The sequence below is a fragment of the Vanacampus margaritifer genome, chromosome 4 (genome assembly GCF_051991255.1).
Source record: "Vanacampus margaritifer isolate UIUO_Vmar chromosome 4, RoL_Vmar_1.0, whole genome shotgun sequence".
Taxonomy (NCBI): Eukaryota; Metazoa; Chordata; class Actinopteri; order Syngnathiformes; family Syngnathidae; genus Vanacampus; species Vanacampus margaritifer.
The window spans coordinates 23,862,332-23,874,562 of record NC_135435.1 but is presented as its reverse complement, the minus strand read 5'-3'; the positions used below and the strand labels follow the sequence as shown (position 1 = coordinate 23,874,562).

At 42.6% G+C, this 12,231-nt stretch overlaps 1 long non-coding RNA gene across 2 annotated transcripts in view; it reads right to left on the bottom strand.

The window, feature by feature from the left end:
- Nucleotides 1–7,074, bottom strand: part of LOC144051121 (uncharacterized) — a 35,859-nt gene extending 28,785 nt beyond the window's left edge. For both annotated transcript variants that reach the window (XR_013293997.1, XR_013293998.1), the window contains exons 1-2: nucleotides 6,962–7,074; nucleotides 6,670–6,771 (exon numbers count right to left, since the gene is read on the bottom strand). This is a non-coding gene — a long non-coding RNA (uncharacterized LOC144051121). The remainder of the gene's footprint in view (nucleotides 1–6,669; nucleotides 6,772–6,961) is intronic.
- Nucleotides 7,075–12,231: the final 5,157 nt, after the last annotated feature.

The window sequence follows — 12,231 nt, the reverse complement described above, 5'->3', positions numbered from 1 at the left end:
ACTTTTGTTGTTGTTGTTTTGAAATTAAGTTTTTAGACTCCGAGATGTATTTCGGAAGGCTTTAATGTGCTGCTGCTGTTTGCTTGTCATCTTCTCGGTTGAACACATTTATGAATCACTGCATTAGCTTTGTGGACAAACAATTGGAGTGGCAAATCAAAGCAATTGGGACATCTTTTTTGTACTAATTGCACGCCTTACTTCGAAATATGTCACGACACATTTGTGGAATATGTAGAAAGGCATTTCCAAAACTCAAGATCAGCCAATCTCTTTTCAACATTTTTTGGTCTGTCACTTGTGAAAACTAACATATATTCTCCTCTACTGTCTATCTTCTTGATTTACTGCTGTGATCCACCACCACACAAATGTGAAATCCAAAATGTGCTAATCTAATTCTCGATGACATAAACCTGAGGTAGCAATGGTTCCCCCCATTGTCTGGTCCAAGAATAGGGCCCCCTGAGCACCTGCAAGCTTCATTTAGCTCAACTAAATCGGCATGACAAGCAGATGATCAACGGAACAAAGCCTCTGCCTATAGGAGAGAGTTGCTCTTCGAAAGGGCTTGTGAACCAACATTGGAACGGACTAATCTGCCTCCAGTCGACCAATTATAGTTCAAGTGTGCCTCCTTTTCTATAGTTCGTCAGTACAGTGATGAATGATAGAGCATATAGTCATCTCAGCCCTTGAATGAGTTATAGGAACGATTCAATTAAGAATTAAACTAATTTATACCACTCCCACATGCACAGGTAATGCCGGGTAACAAGCAGTATGAGGTATTATTTCAAGGACCTGGTGTGTCTGGGATCCAAGGGTGTTTTGATCATGTCATATTGGTGTAAACCGGTGCTGGTTGCTCACTGGTCAAGCTGATCCCTGTCAGTATAGCATTTTGCTGTGCCTCAGCTATGGACACTGTAGGACTGACTGTACTCCACAACGGCCATTTCTGAGTCTACTAGATGGAGTCTGGGTCTATGAGAGACCCCGATAGCAGTGTAGCATAAAGTTACATGAGGTGAAAGATAAATGGTTAAATGATTTTAGCACACAGCGCAATGTTTCCGAATCTCACTAGGACGGGGAGGCCAGAAGGTCGGCTGTTCGATCCCCGCTCTCTCCACGTCATGTGTTGTTGTGTCCTTGGACAAGGCGCTTCACACACATTGTCTCCAGTGCTACCAATACTGGTGTATGGAAGGTGTGAATGTTTGGTGGTGGTCGGAGGGCCCGTAGGCGCATACCGGCAGCCACGCTTCCGTCAGCATGCCTCAGGGCACCTGTGGCTACTTAAGTGTCTTACCGCCACCACAGTGTAAATGTGTGAGACCATGAACAATGTATCCATTCCATTGTAAAGCTTCTTTGAGTGTCTAGAAAAGCGCTATATAAATCTGATGCATTATTATTATTATTACCTGATCATCACCAAAAAGGACAGTTGGCCACACAGCCCCACACATTGGGCAATTTAGTAGAGGTGGGTAACACGATCGTTATGTTGGCTGCCAATCTTTCGGCGAGTGCTTCCGCATTTTATGTGCGTGCCTCGAAAAAAATATACGGACTGAGGAGGACCGTCAGTGCTGACCCAGATCGACGGGCATAAACCTGCTTCCGTCGGTGCTTAGTCCGTGTTTCTAGTCACCAAAAGGTGGGCATCCATCAATGACGGGCTGAGGTAAAAACGCAAGTGCCCACCTCCGCAATTTAGCTTAAGGACTTCTTGTGAATGGTTCGAGCCTGTATCGTGTTCTGAAACTGCTCATACGAAGTAATGTACTGTATTAGTTTTTTTAAATACATAAAAAGATGCAGTGTCAGTCAAGGAAAACAAAACTATAGGGATATGTTGATAGTCACGCTCCCATTCATACAAATGTAACTGGCACGGTATGTATGCCACTCCCGTATACTTGTACCACACAAGCTTCCATGCATTTTGATTAGCTAAAATGTTGCAAAATCATTTAAATTCACCGCAAAGCCAGTGGCCAAGACTTTAAGAAAAGTAGATGGTTAGACACGACACAGTGTTAAACAATTCATTGCAAAATGCTCATCTACATGCGTAGAATTAGAAAAAAAACAAGGCTTTTTGTGTAATCTTACATTTGCTACCCTAGACAAATGGGAGATTAATTAAAGGTCACAACATAACAGATTTAGTGGAGTGTTTGCAAAAAAGACTTGTCCAGACAAACTTGAAGCACTGTAAATGGAAGTCAAAGTGACAGCACAAAAGGCTGCTGTACAAAGTGTTTGCTGTTTCAGGCATGCATGTCTTTTGCTTAATTCATGGCCCTGCTGTTTTAGGGCATTTCAGATTAGCCCGCGTTGGCCAATATCTCATTCCCTGTCTCGCTGCGTGAGACTCATTAAAACTGGGAACGAGCCGCCTGTGTCTCCGTCTCATTTGGCCTAAGATGCAAAAACCGCCAATCAGGAGATTTGGAGCTGCTTCACAGGGTAGGTACATTAAACTGGCAGCAGATCAAGTCAATACACGGGGGTCTGTTTGGCGACACATACGCCCGATAGCGCGACTCGCCTATGTGAAGTTTTTTAGGAAAACACCATTAAATATAGTGCAGTAATGACTCTGATGTCGTCAAGAGACAGAGAAAGAGGGGGCTGATGGTGCGGTTAAATGCATGAAGTGCTCGTATTATTTTCACTGTGTGTTGGATCTATGGCGGCAATTATGCTTTCATTTCCACTCAAGTGCACTGTGTGCGGTACCAAGCATCAACCAAGTCATTAAGCCGGAGTTTGGACTAAGGAGCAGCTGGGGTTTTGAGTTTTTCTGAGGTTTATGGTCCGTATGTGGGGAAGACACTTATGTGGATGTGTGTATAGGGATGTGTTTTCATTCTCTGAATAAACTCATTGGAAAGACCAATTTATGACTTTATTACAAAAGCGGTTTTATTTTTCAACAAACTACAGTTAGAAGTATGTCGAGGTGACATAAGGCTTTACAGGTGCAATACTGGATGCTAGTTAACATCAGATGAGTCCCATAAATAACAGAAAAACAAATAATGGACTTGGAATGTCACCATTATAAAGTTTTAAGTAACATTTGACTGGGGTTCAGAGGGTCTACTGTACCAGTATATTAATGCAGTTAAAGACTGTTAAGAAAGTTGTTGGGGTGGCAGTATTTGTCTGATTTTGGCATCATAACAGATATCTGGTACGTAACAGGTACATAGACAGTGAGACCTGAATTTTGGAACTTAATTTGTTCCCTGATCCCATTTCTAACCTGAAGCATTAATAAATTGTGACAATGTTTCCCACTGAAATCAATGGAAATTTAACCCCAATATTAAGTTCTATACATGTATACCTTATATTCTCTTCTTCCATAATACGGTGGGGAAATACTGATTAGGCGGAACTTCGGCCTCATGACAACACGCAGAGGGGGTTATTTTGACGCGATTACACCAATGTAGTGCTGTCACTATCAAATATTTTGAGAATCAATTAATCTATCAATTATTTAATCGACTAATCGGGTTCATTTTACTTTTGCATTAAAGTGTATTACGAAAGCATTTCCCCCTGATTACTTTTTATTAACCACTGATTGGTGTTTATTTTGTACTTTATATTCGTACAGTGATGAAAAAAAGGGTGCATTGATTTTGTAATATGGCCATTGTTTTCCAAAGTAATAACATATGTTTGCAAAAGTCTTATTTTGATAAAATACAAAAGATAATCAGTATTCTTCCAAGCAGGACTACAGAAATCAGTAGGGGTGTTAAAAAAAAATCGATTCGACAATATATCGCGATCTTACAGTGCACAATTCTCGAATTGATTCTATATGCGGCCGAATCGATTTTTAAACATCAATTTTTTTAATGGAAATATTCAACAAATGTCTTACTTAAGGTTAGGGTTCACACTAAGCATGGAAAAATGTTAATGTTTTATTTCAGGGCTATCAAATATAAAACAGAGTGCAACCTGTTTGTTAAATACAATTATAAGCCTAAAGTTTCAGATAAATACATTTTTATACAAATCTTAGTGTACAGTACATGTACAAGTTTACTGATGAGTATTTTCTACATTTTAGTAAAAAAAAAAGAAGAAGAAGAAATCGCAATAATTTATAGATTTGTGTCGGGATTGAATTGTGACCTTTGAATCGTGATACGGATCGAATCGCCAGATACTACGCAATTCACACCCCTAGAAATCAGTGAATCATTACTGTTGATATGCAGAAATCAGAGGATTTGAAAAATTAAAAATTTTAAAAATGGCTCTAAACGATTACTCGATTCCTAAAATAGTTGTCAATTAATTTGATGATTAAATCTATTACTTTTGACAGCTATACACCAATGTTAACCATGCATTGTTTAATCATAGAGACACTAAAAATGTATTTATCCTTCAATAGCTCAGTCTGTCACCTGATCTAAACACAATAGAGCATGTTGAGCAAAAGAGTAGGCAGCAAAAGCAAAAACTAAGTAATAAGTAAAGGTGCAATTGCTACATTTATAAGTGTGCAACCTCCAAATATTATTGACGCCGTGTGTGGCTGTAATTGTAAACAGTTTAAATGGCACATTTTTGTGAAACGTGAGCGACTAGACTACAGGTTCAATTACATTTGAAATCTTGTGTATAGGAGACCAAATCAAAGCTCATTGAGTGATATTCTCCTAATGACAAGCCCATGTATCATCCAAACAATTTCAAAGCAGTTGTTTTAAGGTCAAATGACAACATATCAAGATGTTTGTGTAAATATCACTTACACGGTGTATGCATGTTTGTATTTGTGCTGCCTTGCGCCTCCCTTGTGTTTTGCAGGCTGACCCCGCGGTGTACGTGACCCGTGTGGGTATACAGGACAGTTTACAGGGAGGCGAATTGGGAGGACGCCAGCCTTCTCATTAGCGAGGCAGATGTGAGGTCGCTCTGACCAGATTGCTGGCTCGCTTCCTTATAAAAACAGCTCACCGATGGCCTGGTTTGAGACCCGCAGGAGGTGGTGGGAGGGGGCATGGAAATGTCCCGTGTTCCTGACATATTTTGAGGAGGGGCGGGGTGGCGGCGGTTTAGTTCACCGGCACCTTCATCTTCTTCGCAACATCCTTGTACAAGGAGGACGGTCAAAAATAACACAAGCGGAAAACTGCAATGAGCTGCTTACTTTATCCCTGCCGGACCCCTCCTGGGACGATTAGCAAAGCAAACTGAGGGGGAAATGAAAGCGAAGGCCAGGGAGGGAGCAAAGGTGGGTGAAGGGGAAACGAAGGAGCAGGCAGGGAAATTATTTCTTCTACATTTTCACCCAAACAGAGTTTTTTTTGCCACTGTAAGAATTGACCTTCGTCATAAACCGAGGACTTCCTGTATGTTTTTTTTTTTTAACTTGGCAGTGTGAACGCTAGCCGTGCATTTAAATTATTCTGTAAGTGCGAACACAGTCTTAATCGTACCACCTGTTCTTCTTTGAGGTTACATTTACCACCGAGGGCATATTTAGTTAGAATTTAACGTGTTAGATTTACAGCAGTGATGTGACCAATAGTACAATGAGTTATTTAGAATTAGCCTTTGGCACTTTTTCCATTATAACCACTCATTCAATTCATTGGAGGGGGTGTTGCTGGCTGACAGAGCTAATGGCTCTTCGGCCCATCTGTGTGTGTAAGGTGTCCGTGTGTGTGAGACAGGCAAGAATCAGGTAGACAGGTCACGCTGTCATGCAGGGAGCAAAATAAAAAAAAAAGAAGAAGGGTCAAGGGCAAATAAATCGCCCTGGCCGCTCTTTTTGAGATGACAAACATGCGCCCCTGCCAGAAGGGAACCATTAAAAATAATTTACACAAGCTTTATGTTGGCTGAGCTCTTTTTGATGCAGCGCTTCCCCTGGCAATTAGGACCGTGGCGCTGCTCCAGCCATATGGCCGGCCGGGCAGCGGGCCGTGCGGCTCAAGAATACCTGGGTGGTTAATTAAGAGCCGTTGCCAGGGCCATAGGAGGGCGGTTTTAGATCTTCCACTCTGCTAACACTCACTTCCTCCTGCATGGAGCCTGTCCGCGGTGACCCGCTGTTGTTTGGTAGCCGCTCACAAGCAACCACCACTGGGGACAAGGGAGGCCGACGGTAATTATTTGAGATAACATCCCGAGAGCTGAGATGGTGTGTGTGTGTGTTTGTGTGTCCATACTCCCGGGCGTAAAAGGTCAACATTTCCACTTTCCCCGTCTCGTGCGAGCTTAATGCTTCTTTAGGATGGAGGACAACGTGGCTCAGTTTTTCATAAATACCTCATTTGGCATTCAGACGTTTACCGTCGTCTGCTCTCGGCCGCCCAAGACCAATTTGAATAAAGTATTCTCACTTGTCAGGCGGCATTCGCCTGGCGGGTGACTGACACGTAGATTTCTCAGTAAGAAAAAAAAATGTAAATCCAAATGCAGCGGTGCGTTAGAGAATATACTGCGATGAATAGAAATGCTGAAATGTGTTTTATGATCAGGACACAAACCCGCAGCAGAAAAATGAAAGCCTAAGCATGTGCTACTTCAAATAAAAAAAAATTAAAATGCATTTCAATTGATTATTATTATCATTACTAATACCCCTTCTAACTAGCCAGAATAAATATGTACCGTCTCAGCCTTGTTCGGTCAGTCAGCTAACCTCATCTTCAACATCACGACTCTGAAGATGTTGCCCTGGTCCACAGGTTTAATGACGGGAAAAAGGTGAAACTGTAACAACAGTATAAGGCGATATCACTTTTCATTTACAAAGTAGATGTTAAAATAAAAACACTTAAATGTACAATTACCGAGTGCTAGCATAAAGTTAAACGCTTAAATAAACATCGCCAAATAAACATATTTTCAAATAATAATGCAACAGAAACGTGGATGAACAACAATACTAAGTTATACTGACCAACGATGCTACTAAAGACACTAGATGTATGTGGATCGTGCTGGATTTGAATGTTTCTCTCTCACTTTCCTCTCACTGACGAAAACGATCATCCTCCTTAACTTCCTGTTTCCACCGATGCTGTTTCCGGTTTGATGGCGTCACTTCCTGTTGTGAACAACTGCGTGGTTGTTGTTTTTTTTACAATGAAATCAAGAGTTATGTGGTAAAATAATATTCTTAACTATTTAAAAATTACTAACGTTATTTTAATGTACCCTAATTAAAAACACTTTAACTTTAGATCACAAACAGAACAAAATAATTACTGTATTTATTTGTTTGTATATTTGTTTGTTTCGTTGTTTAGCTAGCAAACCACTTTCTGTTTCAAAGAGATAACAGTTCTATTTGGGATTCTACGTGGGGAAAAATAGGGTGTTTATGACTCATAGTTGCAATAATTTATATTGTTTGGTGTATATTGTGTTCAACTGTATTTTTTTCTGAGTAATTAAAAAGATATACATCACAACTCGTAGTACAAAGACTATTTTTCCACTCCTATCGCCGTCTATTGACCTGATTGCCGTGTTATCACTGTGGCTGTTGTCATAACATATATCTTTGACCTTGGCTGAGATCTTCAGCAGCCCTTCTGTCTAAACATATTGATATTCATAAAAGCGCCATCACTCTATCAATCTGCGCGACAGAGATCTAATACAGTACAATGAAGCAATAATGAGGAATTTTCTCTTGTTAAAATGTCATTTATGTAATGAATAAAAGATGAAGGGTTCAGCTGTCCCTGCTTTGTTCTCAATCACTCAGTTTTTTTTTCTCCCCCCCCCCCCACCCCCGAGCTCGGGCCAGTATGCTAACAATAGCGTCATTGGCAGACATTGTCGTGATAATCAGCCAAAATTGCCTCATGTTTCCGCTGTCTAAACAATCATTAGCGCGTTTGTTTTGTTCATTCGTTTCGCCTCAGCCTTTCATTTGCAAGCACAACAACATCGACGGCGGCGGCGGCGGCGGCGGTGGCGGCGGCGGCGGCGGCGGCCTCCTAATCGAAACGTGTGACGTGACTTCAGACCGTCCTACGACACCGTGGACAGGCCCGTTGGCGATTGTGTTTGGTTAGATTTGTCATTGTGTAATTTGTGTGTGTGTGTGTATGTGTCATGCCTCCTGCTGACTCTCCATCTCATCTCCATACTCCTTTCTGGCAAATGTAAATGGTTACATGATTATTCTGACACGGACTCCAGCAGGAAATAGGATCCTCGCCTTCACTGTGACTGAAGAAGAAGAGGAAATGTTACGGCAAATGAAGCTGGATTTACACTGCAGGGCCAAGTGCACAATTCCAATTTAATACCTATATTGACTGTCTATTTCTATGTACATTTCAAATGACACGTATCCTGTCTGGCTGTGTTTACATGCACAGAACACATGAAACAACCTGCAAGTGCGGATGCCTAAATTGCATGTAAATAACTCCACAAATGTCAAAGTCAAAGAGACAACACGGAATAACATATACATAGATACAAAAGGATCCTCACTATAGGTTCACTTCTAAAGGTCCCGCCAAATCACAGATTTTTTTTAAATTATTGTTTTAGCTTTGAAATATGTCTAGGTTTAAAATATTTTTTAAAAGATAGTTTTCCCATTTCATGGGTGGGTGTGGAATGTGCTTCACACAATCAAAGACCCAAAAAGTATCTTACCAAAATTACTAAAAGAACGTATATTGACAACATTTAAACAGAAGACTTTAAAAACATTTGAAAATATTTAAAAGCTAAGTAAAAATAAATACATAAAGGCAGGGCTCTAAAATTTCTCAAATTACTTAAAAAAAAAACATACCATGCAACTGATTTAAAAATGTTTCAATTGAAACCTTAATCCAAAAGTATATGGGGGATTAAATTATTAAAAAGCACCTACATGCGGGGCTGATTTCACTTCTGTTAACAGCTCAGTCCATTTGTGTGCAACAGAACAGCTAAATGCCGCTTCACCATGTTTGCTTCAAATTCTGGGATCCACTAAATGACCTGACTGCACTGGGTTTATATTCAATAAGCATTTCTCTAATGCATTCAGGACCCAAACCATTTAGTGGACTGCTTATATAATAATTGGCACACCTCTGATGTAGCATTTTTAGATCATATGGTAAATGGTACTTCATTTATATAGCGCTTTTCCACCACTTTTCAAAGCACTTTACATTAGACGACTTATTCACCGACTGATGACGCAGCATCAGGAGCAACTGGGGGTTCAGTATCTTGCTCAAGGACACTTTGACATGGTCACAACGGCATGGCAATCAAACCCACAACCTCTGGGTTGCGAGACCACCACTCTACCACTGAGCCTTGCCACCCCCATCTATGCTGTGCTTACAGTGAATATATAAAATCTGTGCATTAACCCTTCACTTAAGTTGATAGATATCCGATATAAATCTGATTTGTATCCACAATTCCACAATCGAAGAGGCCTAAATCCGATTTGAAGATATCCGATCCCAAATGTTGTTTTTTTTTGGCTATTTACGCCGTTATGACTCATATCCAAAGTGTGCCACTTGGGAGCAAAAAATTAGCTTGCGTGCGTGCGTTTATATGCCCACTCCACCAATGACAACAAACAATAACGCCTGTCTGCTTCCAGCTTTGGCCCGTCTGCAGCATCGGCGTGTGAAGCCAGGGCTGATAAACGAGACGCTGAATAATTGGACATTTTGGTTGCGGGCTCCCCTGCTTCACATTACAGTGATAATGAAGGCCCTTGCTGAATATGGTGATAAGTGTGTGCATCTGTCATCCGCTGGCGTGTTTCGGCGCATCTCTCCCGAGTCGGGGGGATTATTGCAGATAGATGATTTCTCCAGCCCCCTCGTTATCACCGGATCAAACAGACGTGTGACCCGCACTTCATCACGCCATTCATCCTCCGCTTTTAAGACGAGCTCTGGAGACCGCGCGAGCGGAGGAAGCTGGATGCTGGGAAGTGTATACAAGCAGTCGGTTTGAGCGAGCGAGGGGGGCGCTTAATGCCGCTGCGCTGGGACCCTTTTGCATAATTAGGAATGTTCATGAATCTGGTTTCACGTGATGAATAAGCACTCAAGTGTTGGTTAGGGCAAGTGAAAAATGCAGGAGGTAGCACAGTGGTCCAAGTGGTTAGTTTTCAGGTTGTGGTCTTGGGAATGTGGACTTTGCATGTTTGCGTACTACTAAAACAAGGACGCCCACACTGTGGTGCGTGCACCCCTGGGGGTGCATGAATACCCTCCAGGAGGCCTTGCGGGGTGTTAATGTAATTTCCTGGTATAATAATTACACATCTACTGTACATTCTTGTCCCCCACCCACCCCCCACCCCCAAATGTACTGTTTAGATATGAGCATTTCCTCAACAGAATATAACTTTCAACAGGATGTTACTGGGGAGGTGGAGCCTATCCGAGCCAGACCATGGACTAGTTGCCAGCCAATCGCAGGGGACATAAAGAAACATAAGAAAGCTCTGCTGAAGCCTGATAACAATCCAGATCAATTGAATTAGGTGTGTTGGAGGAGGGGAACAAAAACGGAGCTGGTGACCCCTAATAGTACTGTTCTTCACGCCTCTCTTTTGGCTCTGTCCCAACGCTGATAGCTGGCCGTGTTGTAGAACTCGGGTGACTTCAGGTTGCGATGATAATGTTTTCCCTCTTTTGTTAATTCCTCATTTTTGAAAGCATTAGTTTAGCTCAGTTCGTTGATTTTGCTTCAGGCATGTTGTTAGACAGCTAAGGGGTCCTACAGTGAGCCTTTTTACGTCAGGCAGTTTATCGAACAGCTAAGCAGTCCTAAACGTCCATTGGCCACGCGCGTGACTCGCGACCGTATACATATGCTATATTAGACGACATTAGTGAGGAAAAATAATTAAGTCTTCAAGGAACCAGCAGTATGAAGAATGTTTTTAGAAGCACCAAAAAAAAAAAAGGCCAAACAGGAAGACCTGTCCCAAGACCATGAACAGGATAAACGCTCTGGAGATGAAAACATAGTGTAAGCGGCCCCTTTAAATATTCCTCTCATCCTTTCCATGATTGCTCTGTCTGGACTGTCTAGACTGCAGTTACAGTCCATGTTACGGTGTGATACTGTCTTCACATGTCCTCATTATCAGTTGAAGGACAGCCGCTTTGATGCTCATTAGCGAGCGCTGGCGTGTCAGTGGTCGAGCTGGCCGCGATGTCACCCTCCCCTGCGTACACCAGCACGCCGAGACGCTTCCTCCTTTGTCAGGGGCCCCTAACGAGGTCATCACTGTCCCCGAGACAGGGGTCTTCCTTACATTTGACCCCTGTCCCTTGCCGCGCTCTTATGTCAACATCTCCTCCCGTCACCTGCCCGCCACCGGAGCGGTGGAGGGGGGGAGCTGTCACAGAAGTGCGCGGCGAGTACGGGAATGGCGGGCTGATGTCTTTTAATGAGACAGACGCACAGGGCCCCGCTAATGTCCCCGCCTTCGTTAGGCAGGACCCAGCTGCAGCCTGTCAGCCCTCTTGTTAAACCGGGCCCTAGTGGGACGGCGCGGGTAGGGCAAGCGCCGTTGTCCCCCCTTGTCTGTCCGTCAATTGGTCATCGTCTTCCTCTCGGGGTGGGAAGCGAATTCTGGCTGCCTGATGGCGTGATGCTGTACGACACTTCAGTACTCCGCTTCTTCCTCCCCTGGATACTAGGAGCTGGTTGGCTAATGATGCGCCGGTAGGGCCTTGGGGGGCGCTCGGCTGCATTTTGTTTCCTGATTAGAATGCAGCGGCGGCCTTTGTCAACACCGATGTCAGCCGCTGTAAGGACAACGCATTGTTACCAGGGAGCATAATTAAATGTGTTTCCTGTGAATGTGCCACCTGTGTTGACCGGGCAGTCAGGGAGTCACCTCCCACTCCCACCCGTGTTTACTCACGCTCTCTCCTCCCACTTTACTGTTGGCGCTGGCACAACCTCAAATGTGTGTTCATCCAAACAATGCATACATTAAAAATATGTAAATTAGTTTTCTGTGCAATACTTGATTCATATTAATGCAGTCTGCTGCTTTAATAATGCAACAGGACCACTAAAGGTTATCAGATCCTTTTTCAGAACGCTTTTTAAAAGGATACGTCATGATAACCACAATTATGTTTCTTATCTGTGGATCAGATGGCAGAAATCAAGAGGTAAAATCAAGCAGGATATATTTTGGCTAAATATAGTAAACCA